The sequence below is a fragment of the Chiloscyllium punctatum genome, chromosome 12 (assembly GCF_047496795.1).
Source record: "Chiloscyllium punctatum isolate Juve2018m chromosome 12, sChiPun1.3, whole genome shotgun sequence".
Classification (NCBI taxonomy): domain Eukaryota; kingdom Metazoa; phylum Chordata; class Chondrichthyes; order Orectolobiformes; family Hemiscylliidae; genus Chiloscyllium; species Chiloscyllium punctatum.
Window position 1 is genome coordinate 56,545,420 of NC_092750.1, and position 26,401 is coordinate 56,571,820.

A 26,401-nucleotide genomic window follows, 5' to 3' on the forward strand; every position below is an offset into this window, starting at 1 on the left:
AGGTGAATTGGCCATGCTAAATTGCCCGTAGTGTTAGGTAAGGGGTAGATGTAGGGGTATGGGTGGGTTACGCTTCGGCGGGGCGGTGTGGACTTGTTGGGCCGAAGGGCCTGTTTCCACACTGTAAGTTATCTAATCTAATCTAATCTAGCAAGGGGTGGTAGGACAGGAAATGGGGAAGTATCTCAGATAAAGACACTACGTGTACTTTCAAAGGTTGCTCAGAGGCTTGATGTACAGTTGGTGTGCCAGTGGACATCATTGTGGCATACCATGGTGTGCCGATGAGTGGGTTATAGCCCCAGCAGAGCATGTAGGTAGTTCCATTTTATCTGAGGGTACAGTTACACATGAGTTCTGCTGCAAAGGACTGAGATGAGGACTTTGATTGGACAGTGTACCAAGAGGAGTTATACTGGATTCAAAGTGCTAACACTGTATCTTGCTCCACAGGTGCTGTCACATCTGCAGAGATTTTCCAGCTTTATGTTTGTTTCAACTCTGCCCATCCTGTACTACCCCCCCCACCAATTCTGACTCCTTTCCCCTTTCCTGACCCAGATTCTCCACTGATATGTCTCTCACACACACTTGACTCTGCCTGACTCACTCAAAGTGAATGCTGACTCTCCTCCAATAACTAATCCTTCAGTTACCCTGAAGAATATTTTAACAAGGTTTCCTTGTTAAATCACATGACTGGTGATAATGTATGCCTTGTCGTTGACCCCTAACCTTGTTCAGGCTTTGTTTGAATAGTGCCCAGCTTGGAGAGGTTCTTGTTTTCTCTTAATCAGTTGGACTAAGCTTTCTAAAAACAAGCTGAATTTGAGAAAAGCCCCAGTGTGAAAAAATGGGATGAAATTTGTATTCTTCGGCACACATGAAATTATTGGTAGTAAAATTATGCCATGTTTAAGAATCGTGATTGTGGGCTATTCAGTTAGATTTTAATATGAACTCTTGTTTTAATTTTAAAACCATCAAAAAGTCAGTGGTTGTACACAAATTATTATTTTGTCACTTGCATAATTTCAATAATTGAGCCAAATTTCCACACTTAGAACAAGAAATGTTCTTCACTTAACTCTGAGGCAATTAGTTTAGCTTAATTACCACTTAGAATGAATACAATGAATAATCACCTGTAATGTTATAACATTCATCTGTTTCAGTTACCAAGGTTGATACAATCATTATTCGTGAAATGCATATTTAAATATAGGATAGAAACACTTGAAAAATCACATGAACCATGTCTGACCATACTTTCAAAGACCAATTCAAAATGATTAGATCTTGTATCTAACAAAATTGAATTACAAGTTTCGCCTACATTTAGTAGTTCTACTGCTTTAGTATGATAATAGGACTTCCTTTGTTCTGTGGAGAAATGAATAAAATGTTACTGAATAGTTAGTATTTGGAAGGATCACCAGTTGGTTTACTAATTATCCAGTTTACCTGCTTTGACATATCAGCTTCGTTTCGTTGGTAACAACAGGCTATTTTAGTATCCTTCTGTCATCTTTTGTGCTACCAGCCTTAACAGCTCATCATTTTATCATTTGGAGATGCCGGTGTTGGACTGGGGTGTACAAAGTTAAAAATCACACAACACCAAGTTAAAGTTCAACAGGTTTAATTGGAAGCACACTAGCTTTTGGAGCAACGTTCCTTCATCAGGTGGTAGTGGAGGGCTCAATCCGAACACAGAATTTAAAGCAAAAATTTAGTGTGATGTAACTGAAATTATAAATTGAAAAATTGATTGTCTGTTAAGCCTTTCATCTGTTAGAATACCATAATAGTTTCACTTCTTTCATGTGTAAATCACAAAACCTTTTTTTTAAAAAGTTGCATTCTCGGGTTAGCTTTTTAACAATGGTGATAGCTAGACAATATGTTGAAGGTGTTAGCCCCCTGTGTTCTCTGTCTATGACCTGATGTTTTGATTGATTCTAATCTAAAAAGTGAGATACCTGAGTTTGACATGAATTCATGCAGTTTTTGAGCTCTGCGTTCTACATGAATGCATGTAGTTTTTGAGCAAAGTACAGTGTAACCCTGAAAGTACAAATTCACCCCACAAAATATATGTGTGCATGTGGGTCTTTGTCTGTGTGTGTGTGTGTGTGTCTGTCTGGGGTGGGGGTTGTGAGTGTGAGAAAGTGTATGTGTGTGTGTAGTGAGTGCAGAGTGTCTTTAGTCTGTGAGGTGGTGCATGTGTGAGTGTGGGTGTGTGTGTGTCTGTAAGGGTGTGTGTGGGTGTCTGTGTGCGTGTCTGTGTATATGTGTGTCCGTATGTATGTATGTATAGGAGTGCCTGTGTGTGTGTGTGAGAGTGTGTTGTAGGAATACCTGTGTGTGTATAGTGCAATGGTGATCACCTGTAATGTGACATGAACCCAAGGTCCCGGTTGAGGCCCTCCCTATGGGTACTGAACTGAGCTATCAGCCTCTGCTCGGCCACTTTTCTCTGCTGCCTGTCCCGAAGTCTGCCTTGGAGGATGGTCGCCCGAAGGTCCGAGGCTGAATATTCTGGACCACTGAAGTGTTCCCCAACTGGGAGGGAACACTCCTGTCTGTTGATCGTTGTGCGGTGCCCATTCATCCGTTGTCGTAGCCTTTGCTCGGTTTCCCCAATACACCATGCCTCTGGGCATCCTTGCCAACAATGTATAAGATAGACAACGTTGGCTGAGTCACATGAGTACCTGCCATGTATACAAGGTGGGAGGTGTCCCCACGCGTAATGGTGGTATCTATGTCCACATTCTGACACGTCTTGCAGCGCCTACCGTGACAGGGTTGTATGGAGTTGTCCTGAGAGCCGGGCAGCTTGCTATGAACAACGATTTGTTTGAGGTTTGGTGGTTGTTTAAAGGCAAGTAGTGGAGGAATGGGGAAGGTCTTGGTGCGGTGCTCATCCTCATTGATAATGTGTTGCAGGTCACGAAGAACATGGCGTAATTTTTCAGCTCCTGGGAAATACTGAACAATGAAGGGTGCCCTGTCGGTTGCAGCATGTGTCTGTCTCCTGAGGAGGTCATTACGGTTCCTTGCTGTGGCACGTCGGAACTGGTGGTTGATGAGCTGGGCATTGTACCCTCACATACTTAAGACACTCTGCACTCACTACACACACACATATACACTTTCTCACACTCACAACCCCCAACCCAGACAGACACACACACACACACAGACAGACAAAGACCCACATGCATACATATATTTTGTGGGGTGCATTTGTACTTGTAGGGTTACACTCAAAAACTGCATGAATTCATGTAGAACTCTGAGCTCAAAAACTGCATGAATTCATGTAAAACTCCATTATCTCACTTTTTAGATTAGAATCAATCTAAACATCATGGCACAGACAGAGAACACAGGGGGCTAACACCTTCAACATATTGTCTAGCTATCACCATTGTTAACAGCTAACCTGAGAATGCAACATTTTTAAAAAAAGGTTTTGTGATTTACACATGAAAGAAGTGAAACTATTATGGTATTCTAACAGATGAAAGGCTTAACAGACAATCAATTTTTCAATTTATGATTTCAGTTACATCACACTGTAAATTTTTGCTTTAAATTCTGTGTGTTAGGATTGAGCCCTCCACTATCACCTGATGAAGGAGCGACGCTCCGAAAGCTAGTGTGCTTCCAATTAAACCTGTTGGACTATAACCTGGTGTTGTATGATTTTTAACATCAATTTATCGCCTTGTTGCCTTGGATTGCCAAGAATCCTCCCTGCTGCTAGGAACGACTGCTTCCATTCAGTCTTTCAATTCAAACACCCCCCATTTAAGAAGTTGCTGAAGGTCTATTTCAAACTGCTGCCCCACTTGATTACCCACATAAAGTATCATTACCAGCACAAGCAGTGTTTTGGATGACCTAATCAATACAAAGGGACCGTGAGCACAAAAAAAATGTCATGTCTCCTGTTTGCACCATGTAGGTGGAGCGTATGGCAAGTTTACAACCTGTCTGAGTTATGTTGTGCAAGTATGTTGCTCCCCACCACCCCCTTTGTCTAAAAAGACTTTCCAGTGGTTGGTTCTGATGCTTCCCATGCTATACAATGTGTCGTAGACTCAAAACGTTTGGGCAAACTGAGCAGCTAATTTTCATCACAGTGCGAAATGCTATCTGACAGTGCAGCGGCAATGCAAGCACATAATATGTGCATTGGTTTCTGGAATCTGGTGACTTCTGTGTGGCATGAGAAGGCATCTTTGGGACTTGAACTACTGCGTTTCGTGAAAAGCTTGCAAAATTTAATTACACATCTCCTTCAACTGGAATTCCTGTTTACAGGCAGACTGACTGACTGGTGCAAGATTGTATTGAGAGAGTGAACTACAACAAGATGGATATTGGGTAGTAAGGTTGGAACTCTGATCATTGTGAAGTCCCTGGACCACAGGGGTAGAGTCAGGATTGCAAAGTGGCCCCTGGAGATCCTGACAGTTCTTATCACTGGTAAGAAGTGTGAGTTGGTAGTCCCATGGATCTGGATGATAGGAGGGGTCTCCATGGTATGTAGGGGAGGTCAGGGACACAAATGGACAATGGTGCTAAGGTGGTTGATGGGATGGAGTAATGTTAGGGGGCTTCCATTTGTGGAGGGGTAATCACATAGTCATTCAAGAGCAGTCAGTGTTTGTAGGGAATGGCCATTGATTCCGGTGAGGTAGGGAACAGTTATGGTTGTGGTCAGTAGGTTCTAATTGGTGAGGCTGTGCAAATCCAATGTAGCAGGGCAAGTTGAAGATATCCAATTATGAATGGGGACAGATAGTTTGCATGTTTACTTTGTAGCTTGTTAGACTCAGAAAAAAACATACCAAGTCCTCCTGCCCCATCAATGGGACAGTAAAAGCTTTTATCTCATTGATGCTTCCTCTCTCAACTGTATTAGTCTGCCGTGTTTGTATGGCCTGTGACTCAAAATAGAATGGAAATAAAATCGGGCACTTGACTTCACTTAAGTATTTAAATGGCCAATTCCCTTCCAATGGGAAACTTGCATGCTCACTCCTCATCCCGGTTGTGTTACAGTGGAAGTCGGTGGGATCAATCTGGGCTAGATTTCTATTTCAGATTCCCTGCAGTTAATCTCCTGGCCCTACATAACTTTGTGAATGAAAAGTCACCACCACTTCTTAAGAAGAAGACCTGAATAATTTGAGAGAGCTTCTTAATTGGTTTTTAGGTATATTGTTAGGGTACATTCTCATTCACACTGAGCTACTTCTCGAAAGATCATAAAGGAGGGTTTGCGCTGCTTTCTTTAGCTCAACAGGCAAATTCCTTTGCTGTTCAAAAGGGATAGATTAAAAATTGGAGTTTTCCAAAGTGGAAGAGAACATCACACAACCTGAAGCAATTAAAAGATTGTATGTGCTGTACATTCATTTGGAATAGCATGACTTGCAACTGCATCCCTGAGGAGACAACCTGCCACTTAATCCTAAAGAGCTGCCATCAGATACAATGCTGAATTCCACAGTAATATGATTAATATGTTTTTGATACGTGTTTGACCAATTAGTAGGGAACAATTATGGTTGTGGTCAGTAGGTGCTAATAGGGCAGATTTGATGTTAACTGGAATTGTTACTGAGGTCACACAGTTCAGTAAAATTTTGGAAGAGTCCAATTTGTGTTTTGAATGTAATTTGGTGGTCACAACTCCCAGTGTGACAAAATATCACAAAAACTGTTTTTCTCATACTGGGTAACATCTGGATGAAGCATCAAAATGGTTTTCGATGAATTTTTTTTGTTTGTATTGGTCAATATCTAATTTCAGAATATTGAACTAAACTGTTAATTTAATAAAACAATGAAAGTAATTATTGATTATTCAGTTTGCAATTCAATATACTGAAACATTTCAGTGAATAATTTCTGAAATACCCAGAGAGTGTAACAGTTAATGGCAAATACGTAAATGAAATAAAACTGCGGATGTTGACGATTGCAAGTCTGGAAGCATCTGTGGGAAGAAACCTGATAAAGAGTAACTGACCTCAAACTGTTTCCTTTGTTTTCTTCCCACAGATATTGCCAGACCTGCTAAGTTTCTCTAGAAAATACACAAAATCTGTTTATCTCTATAAAAATTTGTCAAAATATCACCGTGCAATTTTATGATTCTTTACTCCTCAGAAGCTGCCTAAATGTAATATTTAATAAAACATTCTATTCATTAGTGCTGGAGAAACTCAGGAGCTTTGGCAGCAGCTAGGGAGAGAGAAACAGTGTTAATGTTTCAAGTTCAGTATAGCTCTCTTTCCTAACTAATCATAGATGTGTTTGACATTTCTAAGGTCTACCTATTGTGCCTGGAATATTTCATGAAACCTTTCAAGAACAAGTGTCTTATTAATGTTACTTATATCATTATATTCTTTGTATAATGCTAGCATAATCAAATGCAAGAAAATACCACGGAATTTCTTTTTGGGTGCTTTTTGCAAATCTCTATTTTTATTCAGATTGTGACATCATGATGGCATAGGTGCAGCCTCTTTTGAATGTATCGTGAAAAAAAAGCAGATGATTTTCAGATGAATGACTGCATCTAACAAAATCCCTGCAATTCACTGATCTCACTTTACCAAATGTAATGTTCCAAAGCAAAAGCACATTTTCACTGCCAGTTCTTGCAATGATCCAGTGATGTTTTTTATAGATTCTGGAAAGCATATGAAAATTGGAAGGTTGCGAATGTGACTCCACTGACTAAGAAATGGAGGGAAGGTGGGAAACAACAGATTTGTTTGCCTGATACTAGAATACCAGAAGTTATTGCAAAGGATACAATAACTGGAAAGTTAGGAAATAATGATCTGATTGAACTCAGTCAACATGGATTTATCAAAGGGAAATCATGTTTGACAAACCTGAGAATTTTTTGAAGACACTAATATCAGAGAATAAAAAAGAGGAACCTGTTGACATGCTGTATTTGGATTTTTAGGGGTCTTTCAATAACAAACATAGGAGATTAGTAAACAAAATTAGAGGACATGAATTCCCAGCCTCTGATTGTCTTGTCCAGTACAGTTTCTAGTGAATGGTAAGATCCAGATGTCAACAGTGCGGCTTGCAGTGATAGCAATGCGATTGAACTTCAAGAGTTGAAGATTGGTTTTCCTCCTGTCGGAGATGGTCATTATCTGGCATCATTTTGAATTCAAACATTACTTACTACTTGCCAGCCTTAGCCTGAATGTGCTCATTCCTTGCTGCACTTGGACGTGAACTGCAACAGTACTTGAGAAGTCTATTTATTTAGGGAGAGCTCTGTGCTGTTCAAAGGTTGCCAACTATTTTAATTGAGCTTGTGCATTCTGTTCACAAAATAGATAGTATGTCCTTGGGAGTGGAATGAGAGAGCAGGAGGGTGAAGGGGAAAAGCGAAGAAGGAACTGAGTTGGTAAGGTGAAGCAGGTTTTTAAAATGGTCAAATTTTCATTTATTTGTTACTGAGCTGCTAAATGCACCAGAAGAAATGGCTTGAATTCTTTTGGGCGACATCGCAAATGAGACAGGCCTATTAACTTGCCCACACTTTACTCAGGCTTCCTCCAGTTACAAAAGAGGCAGCACTTCTTTCATTATGCACTGTTCCAAAACTACATGACTCCTGATACAGTATTATGTTAAAGGACACTGCTAATCACAGTGTCAAAGTAATGCGTTCAGGCTATTGCAGAAGATAATTACATAGAAGCAGAAATGCACACTTTGAAAACAGCAGAGCAGTACTGGCACAGGAAGAAAAACAATTCATAAACAATATGAGTCTTCAGTCCTTAGAAATTTATTTTCAATAGCTTTTCATTTGATCTTTGGTGAACCATTATCTCATGAAAACTCTGCAGAGCCCCTGCGGCTGCTTTTATTAGAAGAACGACTTGTGGGAGGGAACTAAAAATCAGTGAACATCTTTTCAGTTCTCCTACACTTTTCTGGGATTTCAATGGAAGCTGTCCTCTGCACATTGTATAGTTTCCTTAGGTCAGACACAGAAGATATAAAATGTCATATCACAGATAAAATGTGAATGGCTGAATCTTGATTTCTTGTTGAATTGTTTGCTCTTGTCATGTGACCATTTGGAATCTGTGATGTCAATCTGTGGGTTTACACATTGCAGTACTTTCTTGCTGCTAACTTCTGAATAGGAGCTGGCTGACTCAGACGGCACCCCCACAGGAAATATGGATCTATTGAGTCAATTTTGCACATCTGCATAACAGCAAAGCAGATTTATCGCTTTCATTATCAACACAGAACAATTCCACCTCAGCATTGTCTAAGTGAACTCAGTTTTAAGGAACCATTGCTTTGACAGAAGGCAAAAATTTTAATAGATTATTTTTCTCTAAGGCAAAACTAAGCTCTCCTTTCATAACAAGAATGCTTAGCACAGAATTATTAAAGATTTTCTGTTGATTCTTTGAAAATTATAAAGGTATTAGAATAGATCCACATTATACATTTCACTTGACCACAAAATGATAAATTCATTTTTGAAGATAAGCACTACAGAAATAATATTAATTTATTTTTGTGTCTCTAAATTATATTCAGTATTTTCTCAGAATCATAAATGAATTCAAACATTTTGGCTCAGAAATCTCTCCCATTTATATAAATATAAATATAAACTACAACATCATGCATTTATTAGGTATATGTTCCATAATCATTCAAAAGCAATATAAGGCATCTGATCCAAGGATCCTATAAAAGATAATGATAAAAATAGTGAGGTAATGCATAATATTTTTCTGAGGACTGGAAGATAATGAATTCTGTACGAACAGTCAAAAAGCTAAAAGCTGTGGATCTAGGAATAGAAGTCTAATTAATCTGCTGTCAATAGTGGAGAATATTGCTCAAGACCATTTCACAATGTGTTATCTTTTGAAGAGAACAGAGACTTTAAAGGGGAGCATGGATTTGTAACTTACAAATATATTGCATTCTTCAAATTTGTCAATGCTGATCTCCAGTTAGGCTCACACAAGGAACTCACACAAATTTAATATCCAGTTTCAGCAAACAAACAGCAAGGTAAGTTTCATGGTGGCCATTATTGCCAAAGAATTGAAGCACAAGACTAAACACAAAAGGGTGTGCATAGCTGCCCTTGAAAGTGATACAGTGGAAATGCACCATAGTGTTTCCTGCAATAAGAGGTGTGTCCGAAGATGAATGCTAAGTAAATTGAGCCAATCTGCTCTGGAGTTTAGAAGAATGAGAGGTGAAATTAAGCAGGACAGGAAACATGGAGATATTGATGCTTTCACTTACATTCAAACATGCATTTCACCCCAATCCTCCGATTCGGCCTTCTCATTTCTATTCTTTTACCGCAGTGACTAACCTTATAGGTGTACTTTCTTTCATGCTATTACATCCTTTTGTTTCTAAGCATATTCTTACATATTCACTTGACTATTCGCCATTGACTTTCACTCACTTCATTATGTAATATCTTGTTTACCCCGTCATGTCACTATCACAAAATGTTCTCCAACCAGAGTCATACAGCACTGAAACAGTGCTGCCTTTTATTCTCAGAGAAATGGATGAACATCCTCATCATAAACTCTGCAGATGGGGGATCAAAGTGACCAACTGGTATCACTGAACTTATTTAGATATATTACACCACACCTTTGGGGCACACAGGACTTGTACCTAGACCCTCTGGTCTAGAGGACAGTACACTACCATTGCACCACCAGACAGCTGCTTAGTTGGGAATTGAAGGCAGCTGCTGAACAATGATGCTGAACAATCACTGGATTCCTGATGACCGCAGTGACACACTAATTCGCCTTGGTTTGCAGGCATCAATACCTCCCCTTTTAGGAACAGATCTTATTTACTCCTCTTACTTTTGATGTAGCCTTTTTGAAAGTGAAAACAGATTTAGGGCACCTCAATGTTGAAGATCTGACATTAATCCTGGCTCAGGACCTTTCCCAGTTCCAGGACAGGAACACCTTGGGTTTTGCTTGATCTCCCTGTTGAGATTGTACCCACCATTATCCTATGCTACCAGATCCCACCTTATTATATTCAGTTGCCCTCTATGAGTGGAACCATTCCCTCAGTTGGTCAATACAATCAGGCCAATCATCAGACTTCAGTTGTCTGTAGTCTCAACCAATGTCCTGCACAGAATTCACATCAACCTCTACGCACTCTCCCTCCTCACCAACAACCCCATCTATAATACACACATCTGAATGATTATGGCCTATGTCAATCTGACATTGCACAACAATCTCCTCTGACTCTGGTCCATCTCCCGTTGCCCATTCTCTGGATTGAATTTTTTAGACATCTATCTGAATGACCAGCAAAGCCCAGATTCGTTTTGCTTGACTTCCTGGATTGACCATGTATCAATGCCTGCACTGAAACGAAGTGAAGGATTCAGGATATAGTTCCAAGTCAGGATGGTGTGCGACCTGGTGGTCCTCCCGTGTGTCTGCTGCTCTTGTCCTTCTTGGTGGTAGAGGTCGCATGTTTGGAAGGTGCTGTTGAAAGAGATTTGATGTGTTACTGCACCAGCTCTGACATTAATAAAGCACCATGCCCTTCAGCCAAATGCAACCTCCTCTCCCACCTTCACATAGCTGTGTCCCAAAGGGACAATCTGCTCCATAGCCTTCAGTACGAACTTGCCCACCCTGAACCACTTTGTTTTGCCTTCTGTGCCACATTGTCAACTCTGAACCACAGTGCTGCAATTCCACTATCTAGGTGAGATCTGTGACATCACAGGGACACATCCTGCCTTGGTTCCCTTGGATGTACCTAGAGCGCTCACAGCAAAATTGAAAACCATTTACAATACTTTACTAAAATGAGAAAAGACAAAGAACTCACCTGAACTGATGAATGCAGTATGTGTGTGCTATGTATGGTTGAGTATCTGAAACTTTGAGTGTTTTGACTGGACAGAAGCCAACTGAGGAAGCTCAGTTAATTCCAATGATCTGTGTAGTTAAACAGTTGCAAATGCATGCAGATGAGGTTCCCCAAACCTGACAGAGAGAAGGTTTATTTGCCTTTTCAGGGGGCAGATTTTATTGCTAAAGTTGATCTCAACAGCAAGACTCTAATTTTTGGACTCTTGATCAATTAAATTCTCAGGTCCATGATTCTTCTCATCTCCTCTGAAAGGAGAAATCACACCCTAACTAAACTTGCCATTATCCTCCTGTGAACTTGCTTGCTGAGAGTCAAGGTTATGTTTCGAGTTAAGGATAAAGCTCGGATTAAATATTTTTCCTTTTTCTGTCAACAACTTCAAACATGTTTTGACATTTGAGGGTATATTGATAGTAGATCGAGCACCCTATTTTTACAGTTACTAATCAGATTTCTATTTGTGTGCTTTTTCCTGTTTTCATTACATGTCAATCGAAGCAAAAATTAGTCAAGTTTTGACTGAGAGTGTTCTCATCAACACTACATTATCTCTCCATTTTAACTTAATGATGGATATAATGCTGAACTGGCAGACAGTCAGAAATACACAGTAACCAGCAGAACTTTATTGAGGAGCCTGATAAGTTTCGAGGAAAGCTTATAAACTGTTATCTAAGCTAATGTCGTGTTCATTAATTTACACATGGGCAATTAGGGAAGGGCAATAAATGCTAGTCTTATCAGTGACTCCCATTCCATGGCAGAATTAAAATGATGTTACGTATGAAGATTGTTCTTACATTTTGAGTTATATTTTCTTTTACAAATTTTGTTTCGATAATCAGATGACTTCATAAAATCCTTACTCAAAATTGAATCTAGTAAAGTGATGTCACAGAATGAATGCAGCTGTTGAAGTTATATATGAAAAGCTACAGAATGATTTGCCTGTCAGGCTTCATAACATAGTTTCCCAAAGCAATGGGACACGTGATTTGAACACCATTTGACTGTGCCTGGAAGTTAAGGCCATTTTTCAGTTTTAAGAAGTACTGCTACTTGAATGCAATTTTGTGGCTAAGATTGTTAATAACCTCCAGACAGGACTTTGGGGCAAAGCTTTCCAGTTGCACAAATGCAATGTATATAATGCCTTTGAAAAGAAGTACTGAACAACTTCAACACACAAGTAAGAAACATTTTAATCACACTAACTGCTCAATAACGCTTATCAAAGTGACCAAATTGTTTTCATTCATGTAAACCCCATCAGCGCTCTAATGCCATACCAAGTCACCTGAACTTAAGTCAAGCCAAGTGACAAGCTAACAAAATAATTGACCATCAATTTCTGTCCATTTTTCATTCTTGTTCTTTTAGACAGGAGGTGATGGCAAACATACATTTTCACTCAGCTTTGCGATTACAGAGGAGTGTTGAGCAAGATACTGAGAACACACGTTGCTTGTTCTGATTGTTAGGCTTAGTAGAGACTAAGCACCAGAACACATTTGTTGATATAATGCCTGGAAATCCAAGATTATTCTTGACTGTGTTACAGCTTTTACAGATTAATGATCCTCTATTGGGAACAATCTGGTGAAGCATGCTCTCATTTACAGTAAGGCCGCACTAATACCAAAGTGTAAGCTTAACATTATAAAATAGCACTTAATCAGTTAACTTAGACAGTGCAAGAAGTCTGTCGATCATTCATTAAGCTGAAATGTTAACCTTTGGTTGAATGCTATAGTGCTGCTACTCTGAATGTACTGTCAACACGGATCAGAAGGAGAAGGTGCTGCCTTTGAGGGTGGGGATGAGCTGTGAAGTGTGACAATGTGCAAGTTGGCCAGTTAACTCTTGTTGGCTGCTAGTGGCAGTTGCTCAATGACTAGCTTGCAATATGGAGTGGTACCAACTGTGCAGGTTCAATTCTCACACTGGCTGAGGTCAACATGATGTTTTATTTTCTCAGTCTTGCTTGTAACGCCATGACCCCCAGGTTAAACTCACCAGCAGTCATTTCTCTCTGAATAGGGAGTAATGCTGTTGGAGTGTGGCTTTTTTTTTACAGTGTCAATGTGTAGCCATGCCAATGGGACTGCTTATGGCATCTTTAAAGGGGTGGTGTCTCTCTTTCGAATTGTTGCAGCAGCAAAACAGGATGAGATGAAAAGCAGCAGGTATCAGTCCCATCCTGTATTGGTTAAGAATAGATGCCACTGGCCTCATGAGTTCTTGCGGCCTTCATGTTGCTTCTCCTCTGGCAAAGTGGGAGGCCTTTGACCCCTTGGAAAAAGATACTTCCTTACCAGATCAAACAATCCTGGAAGGAGACTGTAGAGGAGATTAATAGTCAAGGGGACATCCTGAAACTATTGTTTTAGTGCCACAATATGATGAGTGGCATCCTGCATGCCACCCCCCGCCCAAGGCAGGTGTAACGCACTGTTCTGGCCTTAGTGGCTGACATGTGGCCAGGCATGATGGTGATCTTGTTAGAGAAGAAATTCCAATCCAGTTCTTGACAATGGAGCTGAGCAGCAATATTGGTGAATGACCCCATTTACTCTCAGGTGACTCCTGCGCGACTGCTTCTGAGTGGTAACATACAGAAAAATAACTAGCATGGTCAGTCAGGTGGCGAGCATCATAGACCATTCTTGCATCTTTGATGACTGACTGACAAGATCCATCAGAGTGCTCGCAGGGAAAGTCAGCTCATAATGCCCACAAAGGGGGATGGACCAGCAGAGAATGCCTCTCTATCCTAACCCCTCAGTGAAGAGGGCAGAATTCAGGCCAATTCATTGCAGATACTGAGATGGGAGTGAAGTGAGTGGTCTAATGGATGGGTGAAAGGATATGCCAAGAATGAAGCAGATTGCTTATGTGTTTATATGTCTTAGGTACCTTGCATCCAATCTCAGGACTGTCAAGTCTAAGTCTGTGGTTCACGACGGTCGTGGAGCCTCTGACCACACTGGAGCTCATGATCCACAGTTTGCAAAAACATGCCTTACATTTTGAAAAAGACTGGAACTCAAAGTGGCTCAAAGACCACCAGGTAGTTTTATTGATCAAATTGTTTTTGATGAATCATGGTCATCGTTTGATTTGATAATAATTTGTTATCATTTCAGCCAAATAACACCCTGAACAACTTCAAATTAAAATTTGTCTTGTCAAAAACAAAAGGATGAAGCTGCCAAAACACCCAACTGGGAGAAGGGCAATGAATAGCTCTTCGGTTGACCACAAATCTTGTGCGGATCATGATTCGACACTTGTTAAAAATGGACATGAGTAAGATAAGACATCAGTGCTCCCTGCTAAAACATATTGCAAAAGAATGTTAAACTGCTTATTTTTAGAATTCTGTCCGAGAGAAAAAGGCAAAGGCATCTAACTTCTGCTGTCAGCTGAGCAGCTGTGCTTGGGCGGCACGGTGGCACAGTGGTTAGCACTGCTGCCTCACAGCGCCTGAGACCCGGGTTCAATTTCCGCCTCAGGCGACTGACTGTGTGGAGTTTGCACATTCTCCCCGTGTCTGCGTGGGTTTCCTCCCGGTGCTCCGCTTTCCTCCCACAGTCCAAAGATGTGCAGGCCAGGTGAATTGGCCATGCTAAATTGCCCATAGTGTTAGGTAAGGGGTAAATGTAGATGTAGGGGTATGGGTGGGTTACGCTTTGGCGGGGCAGTGTGGACTTGTTGGGCCGAAGGGCCTGTTTCCACACTGTAAGTAATCTAATCTTAACTGCTGTACCTTGCAAGAGAAAGAAAGAACTGCTTTTTTTTATTCTGTCCCTTCTCAAGACCTCTGAGCTGATTGACGATTGGAACCATCATAGTGACTGAAAAATATTTACATTTTCGAGACTTCCAAATCAAGCAGATTCACAACTTGATTTTGAAACATCAGGGCTGCAACAGAAGACAGCTGAGTGAAATGCTATTTTCTTTCAATTTTACTGTATTATCTTCCTTAGTACATAAATTTTGTTTGTGCTTGGCAGTGTAGTAAATCAAGTGAGTGAGACATCATATTTTCACCAGCCTGCGGGGCAAATGTGTGATCGAGTAGCCTTCTTCATTTCTAATGCACAGAAGCTTATTGCTGACTTGTTAAAATTGACTCATTCTCCCTGAGGTTAAGAGAATACACACATCTGCCTGTTCATTTTTGGTTATGGGAAAAATAGAAGGATCCAAAGAAAAAATATTAACGAGAGTGGAATGTTTTAAGACCTTTCGAAATTTACCATAAGAAGTGCATTTTAATGATAAAATAATACCAGTAAACTAAAACAAACAATTTAACAAATGGAATTCAGCCCCATGTTTAATGATCTGCAGCTGCTTTCATTTAAAGGATATGGTGAGGATGAGTGCCCAAGGTTTTCCACAAGATGGCTTCCTTATCTTAGTAGTGCGGAAGGGTTATATCATTAACTAGTTATTCTCTTCCACCGGAACATTAATAAATTCAATGAGCAGTACACCAGAAGTCAATACTTAGAAGGGTTCCTCTTAATGCGGCTAAAGTGTGACAACCAAAATATAGTCATAGAGTCATAGAGATGTATAGCACAGGAACAGTTGCTTCAGTTCAACCCATCCATGCTGACCAGATATAGAGTCATAGAGTCACAGAGATGTACAGCATGGAAACAGACCCTTCAGTCCAACCTGTCCATACCGACCAGAGATCCCAACCCAATCTAGTTCCACCTCCCAGCACCCGGCCCATATCCCTCCAAACTCTTCCTATTCATATACCCATCTAAATGCCTCTTAAATGTTGCAATTGTCCCAGCCTCCACCACTTCCGCTGGCAGCTCCTACACATACCACCCTCTGCATGAAAAAGTTGCTCCTTAAGTCTCTTTTATATCTTTCTCCTCTCACCCTAAACCTATGCCCTCTAGTTCTGGACTCCCTGACCCCAAGGAAAAGACTTGGTCTATTTGCCCTATCCATGCCCCTCATAATTTTTCACACTTCTATAAGGTCACCCCTTAGCCTCCAATGCTCCAGGGAAAACAGTCCCAGCCTGTTTAGCCTCTCTCTATAGCTCAAATCCTCCAGCCCTGGCAACATCCTTGTAAATTTTTTCTGAACCTTTTCAAGTTTCACAACATCCTTCCAATAGGAAGGAGACCAGAATTGCATGCAATATTCCAACTGTGGCCTAACCAATGTCCTTACAGCCGCAACATGACCTCCCAACTCCTGTACTCAATACTCTGACCAATAAAAGAAAGCATAACAAACGCCTTTTTAACAATCCTATCTACCTGCGACCTTGTTGAACACCATAATGAAGTCCATATCAATCACATCTACTGCTCTGCCTTCATCAATCCTCTTTGTTACTTCTTCAAAAAACTCAATCATGTTTGTGAGACATGATTTCCCACACACAAAGCCATGTTGACTATCCCTAATCAGTCCTTGCCTTTCCATCCTGTCCCTCAGGATTCCCTCCAACAACTTGCCCACCACCAACATCAGGCTCACTGGTTTATAGTTCCCTGGCTTGTCCTTACCACCCTTCTTAAACAGTGGCACCACATTAGCCAACCTCCAGTCTTCCGGCATCTCACCTGTGACTATTGATGATATAAATATCTCAGCAAGAGGCCCTGTAATCACTTCTCTAGCTTCCCACAGAGTTCTTGGGTACACCTGATCAGGTCCTGGGGATTTATCCAACTTTACCCGTTTCAAGACATCCAGCACTTCCTCCTCTGTAATCTGGTCATTTTGCAAGATGTCACCATCTATCGCCCTACAGTCTATATCTTCCATATCCTTTTCCACAGTAAATACTGATGCAAAATACTTGTTTAGTATCTCCCCCATTTTCTGTGGCTCCACACAAAGGCTGTCTTGCTAAACTTTGAGGGACCCTATTCTCTCCCTAGTTATTCTTTTGTCCTTAATGTATTTGTAAACACCTTTTAGATTCTCCTTAATTCGACTTGCAAAAGCTATCTCATGTCCCTTTTTGCCCTCCTGACTTCCCTGTTAAGTATACTCCTACTTCCTTTATAATCTTCTAAGGATTCACTAGATCTATTCTGTCTGTACCCTACATATGCTTCCTTCTGTTTCTTAACAAAACCCTCAATTTCTTTAGTCATCCAGCATTCCCTATACCTACCAGCCTTTCCTTTCACCCTAACAGGAATATACTTTCTCTAGATTCTTGATATCTCTTTTCTGAAGGCTTCCAATTTTCCAGCCGTCCCTTTATCTGCGAACATCTGCCTCCAATCAGCTTTCGAAAGTTCTTGCCTAATATTGTCAAAAGTGGCCTTTCTCCAATTTAGAACTTTAACTTTTAGATCTGGTCCATCCTTTTCCATCATTATTTTAAATCTAATAGAATTATGGTCGCTGGCCCCAAAGTGCTCCCCCACTGACACCTCAGTCACCTGTCCTGCCTTATTTCCCAAGAGTATGTCACATTTTGCTCCTTCTCTAGTAGGTACATCCACATACTTAATCAGAAAATTGACTTGTACACACTTAACAAATTCCTCTCCATCTAAACCCTTAACACTACGGCAGTCCCAGTAGATGTTTGGAAAGTTACAATCCCCTACCATAACCACCCTCTCATTCTTACAGATAGCTGAGACCTTCTTACAAGTTTGTTTCTCAATTTCCCTCTGAATATTAGGGGGTCTATAATACAATCCCAATAAGGTAATCATCCCTTTCTTATTTCTCACCCAAATAACTTCCCTGGATGTATTTCCGGGAATATCCTCCCTCGGTACAGCTGTAATGCTATCCCTTATCAAAAATGCCACTCCCCCTCCTCCCTTGCCTCCCTTTCTATCCTTCTTGTAGCATTTGTATCCTGGAACATTTAGCTGCCAGTCCTGCCCATCCCTGAGCCATGTTTCCGTAATTGCTATGATATCCCAGTCCCATGTTCCTAACCATATCCTGAGTTCACCTGCCTTCCCTGTTATGCCCCTTGCCTTGAAATAAATGCAGTTTAATTTATTAGTCCTACCTTGTCCCTGCCTGCCCGCTTCTGTCCTCAACTGTATCACTCTCAGATTGATCTCTTTCCTCACTATCGCCCTGGGTCCTACTCCCCAACCTTACTAGTTTAAATCCTCCCGAGTAGCTGTAGCAAATCTCCCTGCCAGTATATTAGTCCCCTTCCAATTTAGGTGCAATCTGTCCTTCTTGTACAGGTCACTTGTACCCCAAAAGAGATTCCAATGATCCAAAAATGTGAATCCGTTTCCCATACACCAGCTCCTCAGCCATGCATTCATCTGCTCTATCCTCCTATTCCTGCCCTCACTACCTCGTAGCACCGGGAGTAATCCAGATATTACTACTCTTGAGGACCTCCTTTTTAAATTCCTGCTTCACTCTCTGTAATCTCCCTTCAGAATCTCAACCTTTGCCCTTCCTATGTCATTGGTTCCAATGTGGACAATGACCTCTTGCTGGCCCCTCTCCCCCTTGAGAACATTCTGCACCCTCTCTGAGACATCATTGATCCTGGCACCAGGGAAGCAACACACCATTCTGATTTTTCGCTGCTGGCCACAGAAACGTCTGTCTGTACCTCAGACTACAGAATCCCCTAACACAATTGATCTTTTGGAAGCTGACATACCCCTTGTTGCATTCGAGTCAGTCTTGATATCAGAAACTTGGCTGTTTGTGCTACATTCCCCTGAAAATCCATCACCACCTACATTTTCCAAAACAGCCTACCTGTTTGAAATGGGTATAGCCACAAAAGACTCCTGCACTAGATGCCTACCTCTCTTACCTTTCCTGGAGTTAACCCATCTATGTGACTGTATCTGAGACATCCCCCCCCTTCCTATAACTGCCATCCATCACATACTGTTGCTGTTGCAAATTCCTCATTGCTTCTAACTATCTCTCCAACCGATCCATTCAATCTGATAAGATTCGCAACCAACAGCATTTATAGCAGATATAATCTGCAGAAACCCTTAAACTCTCTTTAAACTCCCACATCTGACAAGAAGTACATATCACTTTACTAAAGGCCATTTTTGCTCCTTCACAATCTACAGATCCAGAAAATAACACCATCTTATTCCATTACAAACACTGCCCCAGGTTAAACTAATAATTATGGCTTATATTTTAAGTTTGATCAAGAGACATATCTCCAAAAACATAATCAACAAAGAACCAACTCTACTCACTACTGCAGACTTTCTCTAGGCCACACTTAAAACAATGATTAACTTATCTAATTCTGTGCTGTGAACTTCGCTCAACAGTTCCTCCAAGAGCTGTTGTGAATTTCACTGTTTGTTAATTTTCCCAGATGTCCAGCGATGCATGAATTCAAACAGCAAAGGCAGTGTAAGTTTCTTTCTTTCTCTCTCTCTCACACTCTCTCTCTCTCTCTCTCTCTCTCTCCTGCACTGCCTTCACCATGTGCTTCCTTTTTCTCTTCCTCTCCCTTTTAAAACTGCTGTTGTTTTGACTTTTTTTTCCCCAAAGTTCCAAAACAATACAACAGCATATAAAACAGTAATTGCTGCTCCTGGAATTTGAGGAAATCACCTCCAGCACCAAGTATTATCCCTATAATTTTTGTGATGCACCTTCACTATGTTAAATAAACCATATTAATAGAAATTGTTGATATTAATGTGTGGAAGTAATATATATGGCTGTGTACATATCCTAACTTAATTTAGTCCTATTTGCCGGCACTTGTTGCATATCCCTCTAAACCTTCCTATTCATATACCCATCCAGATGCCTTTTAAATGTTGTAATTGTACCAGCCTCCACCACTTCCTCTGGCAGTTCATTCTATATACCAAATATCCTTTGCGTGAAAAAGCTGCCCCTTAGGTCCCTTTTAAATCTTTCCCCTCTCACCCTAAATCATATGTCTTGATTGTTTGGTGTGAATGTCAAAAGGGTATAAAAGAATTATGGAAGGACAACTGGAAAAATACAGAAGCTGTATAGAAATTAATGTATCATAGCTTTGATTGCATAATGCATGCCATAAAAATTCTTGAAAGTTCAAACTCACTCTATTATGGGGGTTTTTATGAATGTAATTGGCATTTTATATATTTTATTTTAAAATGTCTAACCTGACTTTTAAAAAATGGACACAGGATCCTACAAAATACTTGCAAAGGTCACATGACTACCCTTTTCCATTGAGCTAGTCCTAGGTCTACCAGGACAAAATTCCTTGGGACCTTTATGAAAGTCCGCGAATATTTCCAAGGTTGAACAATGTTCTCCTGGGTGGTGTGAATAGCTGGTCCTATCTCACCATAAACTGGAAATGAGAACAATCCAGACTGATGGATTAGACAGTTAAAAGTTAATTTATCTTTGAAGAGAAAGCATTGTATCTGCTGCCTAATAGACAAGCATGATGTTCCAGTTTTGGGATAACATCTTTTTTTGATTTTGAGACACTCAATAAGATTCATTTTGGTTGATGTACCAGGAAGAACTTTGAAAGACACCCTCAGAGACAGAGGTCTCAGTCAAAGTGAGCAAAAGGAGAAAGACTTGCTTAAATTTCTATTGTCCTGTTGGAAGAGTTGAGGCAATCTGCAAGTGCTGTAGCTATAGAACTAGTGAGGAACATGAAACCTTCCTTGTCTTTCCAGAGATTTGCATCCTCTCAATTCTAGCCTTAAAATCACTGAGGAGAATCAACTTGTCTCCCTTTGGGATATGGTGCATTGACTGATCAAAGCTGGTGTAGAATTTCTCTTTGGCTTTGTCTGTTGCTTCTAGAGTTGAGGTATATGCGCTGACGACTGTTATGCACTGCTTCTGGGTTGGGGCAGACTGCAAAATTATAAGACATTCATTTATTCCACAAGGGGGCTCACTGAGACAGCCAAATCATTATTTAATGGCAAAACCAACCCCAGGGAGTTGGTCACCTTCCTCTGGCTTATATATCCAGAAGAAGCAACAAGGGCCTTGGCTGATCTTAGAGAGACTGATTGATGTGGAGCATTATCTCCATTTGAATGCAGATCCATCAGTAGGACGGAAGACTCCTGGAATTGGTGTGATAGTTGCGAGTAACTGCATTTGATTGTTACTCCCCAGTTGTCTCAGCTGTCCCTATCACTGGACAAATACTTTACTCTGTCAGAACTAGGTTTTAGTGTACAAACCATATTTGCCTTGAATATTGATTATCGACTGAAGTGGGAAAAGGTACTGTTTACAGCAAACAACTGATGAAGGAATTGCAGTATTTTTTAAAAAGTTGTGGAAACTCATTATAAGTCTTGTTTACACTGTTGCATTGTTCAAGCAGTGGGAGAGGCTGTTTATACATGGGCCAGCACGAGGGATGTGTACAAATAGAGATTCAGGCAGCAACAAGTTGCTAATTGATTTGCGGAGTTGTGACCAGTTGTGCTTGTCATCAGCTTGCCAACAATCATCTGATTAGCTCCTGAGAAGCTTGTTGGCGTAAAAGATATTGGCAGAAGCCTTCAGACTGCTGCAAGGGCCAGATGGCATGTCCTTCTCATCAGTAAAATACCTGAAAATGAGAGAAGCCAGTTAAATTTTCCTCATCAGTTCATAAGTTATGGCCTTTAACTAGTAACCAAGAGACTTTGCAGTTAACGTACCAAATATCTGTACTTTCTGCAATGAAGACAAAACAATGCAGGTAAGAGAGATTGAAAAATAGAAATACCTGCTGAGTGAAAAAAGTCATCTCAACAAAACCTGTGGCCTGAGGTCATTGAACTGCTTTCCCAGTTATTCCTCCTCCACACATAACTCCAATGTTTTTGTCTGTCTGTGTCTGTGTGTAATGGGTTTTTAGAAGCAAGGTAGATTTTAAATGGTAGAGTTAGAGATCAACAATTTGCAGCTGTTTACCTGTGGTTAGAATATATGTGTTTGTAATAAATACATGTGCTTGTTAAGTACGGAAATCTGGCCCACATATTATGTAAGGCTGGACGTAACTGGCAGTTGAATTTGGACTTTGCATACTTTTATATCATTTTCCACTTTTGTGCTGATTTTGGAATTAGCAGTTTGGTTTCCAGATTGTATGAGGCGTGACAGTAATTGCTGTGCCCATTGAAAGAACTGCCACACAATAACCTTTCACACCCTCAAAATGAAGCTCACGACCTGGAATGTCAGGGCCCTCATGGACAGTCCGAGCAGCAATGGATCTGAATATTGTATTGCCATCTTCACCTGGGAACTTTACCAATTTAACATTGATATTGCTGCCCTGATTTATCCTGCCATTTTTAGTTATACTCTGTTGAAAAACCCTCATATTTTCAAATATTAAAGATGCTGAATATATTAAATTCCATCTGCATATGAAGGCACATTTATCATAAGCCATTCTTTTTAATGTTTGCTCTTTGTGAATAAAACTTATAACAGCTGTGGTTTTAAATTTTAAAATAATCCTAGGAACTTAAATGATAACTTTAAATTGGTAATGTAAGAGATTGAAATGTTTTTTCTATCTATTTCAACTTCTTTCAGTCCTATTAACCCAGTGTCACTTCTTCAAGTGAATATTTATTAAAGCTCAGAGATGGATGTCATCAAGAGCTCAGTGTAGCCTCCAGAAACCTGATCGTTATTCCTTTATTTCTCTTCCCAAGATAGAAAGATATTTAAACTGAGTAGGCAAAAGAAGGCACCTTTTTAAAAGTAGACTTAGACATTTTCCAAAAGACAGAAAGATAAGGATGCAAATGTATGGCTGATTTGCAAACAATTATAATCTCTGTTCCATTATGCCACTGATGGAACTAGTAGTATACTACTAAAGACACAGTGACTATTAAGCTCCACACCATTTTGCATGTAAATTTAATGGACCAGCAGATATGGACAAGTCAGGGAACTACAGACTGATGAGCCTGACATCAATGGTGGGCAAGTTGTTGGAGGGAATCCTGAGGGACAAGATTTACATGTATTTGGAAATGTAAGAACTGATTAAAGATAGTCAACATGGAAAAACATGTCTCACGAACTTGATTGAGCTTTTTGAACAAGTAACAAAGAGGATTGATGAGAGCAGAGTGGTGGATGTGATCGAAATGGATTTCAGAAGGCGTTCGACAAGGTTCCCCATGGGAAACTATTTAGCAAGGTTAGATCTCATAGAATACAGGGATACAGAACTGGCTTCAAGGTAGAAGACAGAGGGTGGTGGTGGAGGATTGTTTTTCAGACTGGAGGCCTGTGACCAGTGGAGTGCCACAAGGATCGGTGCTGGGTCCACTACTTTTCGTCATTTATATAAATGATTTGGATGTGAACATAGGAGGCATAGTTGGTAAGTTTGCAGATGACACCAAAATTGGAGGTGTAGTAGACAGCGAAGAAGGCTACCTCAGATTACAACAGGATCTTGATCGGATGGATTAATGGGCTGAGGAGTGGCAGGTGGAGTTTAATTTACATAAATGTGAGGTGTTGCACTTTGGAAAAGCAAATCTTAGCAGGACCTATACACTAAATGGAAACATTCTGGGGAGTGTTGCTGAACAAAGAGACCTTGGAGTGCAGTTTCATAGCTCCTTGAAAGTGGAGTCACAGGTAGATAGGATAGTGAAGAAGGTGTTTGGTATGTTTTCCTTTATTGGTCAGAGTATTGAGTACAGGAATTGGGAGGTCATGTTGCGGCTGTAAGGACATTGGTTAGGCCACTTTGGGTATTTGCATGCAATTCTGGTCTCCTTCCTATCGGAAGATGTTGTGAAACGTGAAAGGGTTCAGAAAATATTTACAAGGATGTTGCCAGGGTTGGAGGATTTGAGCTATCGGGAGAGGCTGAACAGGCTGGGGCTGTTTTCCCTGGAGCGTCGGAGGCTGAGGGGTGACTGAATAGAGGTTTATAAAATCATGAGGGGCATGGATAGGATAAATAGACAAGATCTATTCCCTGGGGTGGGGGAAGTCCAGAACTAGAGGTCATAGGTTTAGGGTGAGAGGGGAAAGATATAAAAGGAACATAAGGGCAACCTCTTCCCAAAGAGGGTGGTGCGAGTATGGAATGAGCTGCCAGAGGAAGTGGTGGAGGCTGGTACAATTGCAACACTTAAAAGGCTCTGAATGGGTATATGAATAGGAAGGATTTGGAAGGATATGGGCCGGATACTGGCAAATGGGACTAGATTGGGTTGGAATATTTGGTTGGCATGGACAAGTTGGACCGAAGGGTCTATTTCCGTGCTGTACTTCTCTTTGACTCTATGACTCTATAATCCCTGAACTTGATTGATTCTATCCCTTTTGTAATATGCAAGTCTGATGTTGGGCAGAATTTCATCCAGTCTGTTGTGATAGGAAAGGTAATGGCTGAGTTCAGTGAATTGCAGGAGAGATTATGTGCCAATCTCCCAGATGCTGAGAAATCTCCCTTGATTTGTTTAGAGGTGCTATGGACTGATGCAGGAAACTCACAGAGATGGGATGTCAAGTTGGTTCATTAATGAGATAATTACTCCTGATCCCACTGGAATTTAGTAAATACTTTGTTATAGAAGTTGTCCTGTTGCTGTGAAGCCACATGTCAAAGAAAATCTCAGCAGTGTCTGCAGTCTGCAAATGCTACTCAAAGTATATTTGATTTAGTTGTTTTCTACTGGACAGATAGATGTAAGTTTAAGTGTTCTGAAATGAACCGTTTACTCTGTTTCTCTTTTGAAAAGTACTGCTAGATGTGCTATGTTTCTCAAGTATCTTCTGTTTTTATTTTCCAAGACGTAATTTTACTCTTTTTTGTGGCGCATCAAGGTTAAGCAAACTACAAGGCTGCAGATACTCTGGATTCGGCCTCAGAGACCAGTATCTGTCAAATGGGAGCTGAGTTATTATTGAAGCTGCTAGTCAAGCCCAAGTCAAGAACATTAACTGATGCTCTGTGTTTCCCATCACTTTTCCATAGCGAAAGATTCTCTGTGTTTCCCATCATTTGATCCCACAAATAGCAAAAACGTGAATGACAACCTGGCTAGTTTTGGTAATGGAAGAGGGGATGATGTGAACCTTACACTGTTAGGTATAATGTCATGAGAGATTTAGTACACAGGTCTCTGTTCAACCACCTAAGTGGACAGAATTATGTAATTAATTTGCTTCAGATGGCACAGATTTCATAACTCTGTATTGTAAAATTGTTTGTTCACATACTCAGTTGTTGTAAATCAATAACTTGGGGAAACATATGCATCAGGTTAAAGTGTGGTCCTGTTGCATTGTGATCTTCATTATTAGGTGAAGAAATTAGGTGTGACCATGCTTCCAACCTTCAAGAACATTAGAAATTAATATTTTGATGGTAAATAAAATGAACTTAAATCCACAAAAGTAAAGGAAACTAAGAATAAGAAAGACAAAACAGGCTTAAAGGTGACTGTGTTTAATAATTTATCACTAGCTAATCAACAATGGAATTGATATACAGACTTACAAAAGCCAACACTGTGGATTCTGGAAGTCTGAAATAAAAAAAAACAAAATGCTTGAAGTTCTCAGTCAGGTAGGATAAGTGAAATCAGAGTGACTGTTTTGGTTGATGACCTTTCATGCAATAGGTTTTATGCAAGTGAAAGGATAGAGAGTTATCAATGTTAATGAATGCTAACATTTTGACTATGTCGCCAGTGATATCAGATGGTATCAGATCGCATAGCAGCGGGAACTGAATGAAGAAGGTTCTAATGGAGTTCTGCTGAACCTTATCTCTGTAACTACTTTAATTAGTTTCTAAACATATATTAATTTGGACCAGTATAGCATCCAGCCCTCATCTGCCTAAAGCATCACAAGCCCAGCCACGATTTACAAATCCTTAACTTTGTCTGAACCCTATTTAATGCACTGGAAGCCTCAAACACACTGCCCACTAACCAAACTGGTACTGCTGAAATGCACTGGAGGCCTCAAACTCACTGCCCACCAGCCAAACGAGCACTGCTGATTACATTTGTACAGGGATGTCTCTGGACTTGCTGAGAAGTCAGAAAGGAGCAGGTCAGAGAGCTCCTGTTCCCATTTGGCATCTGTGCTGACAATATTTTAACAAGTCAGTGGGTTGAAGAAGAAACCAATAAAATGTTGACATTCTTGAAGCTTTCGACTCAGACCTTGGGCTCATAAAACGAAAAGCTCTTGGCATAGACATCCGGGGCTCAGAAGCAAACCTTTACTCCCATGGTGATTCCCTCTACAGGAAACCTGCCAATCGTCAAGTTGGGAAAGCATCCAGATCACGTATTGTGTAACAGAGCTGGAAGACAGAGGACTCAGACGCTGACATTAACAGATCTCTCTGTTACACCAGAAAAACACCACACCATCACCAAGTCTCTCCAGCCACTAATGCACAATG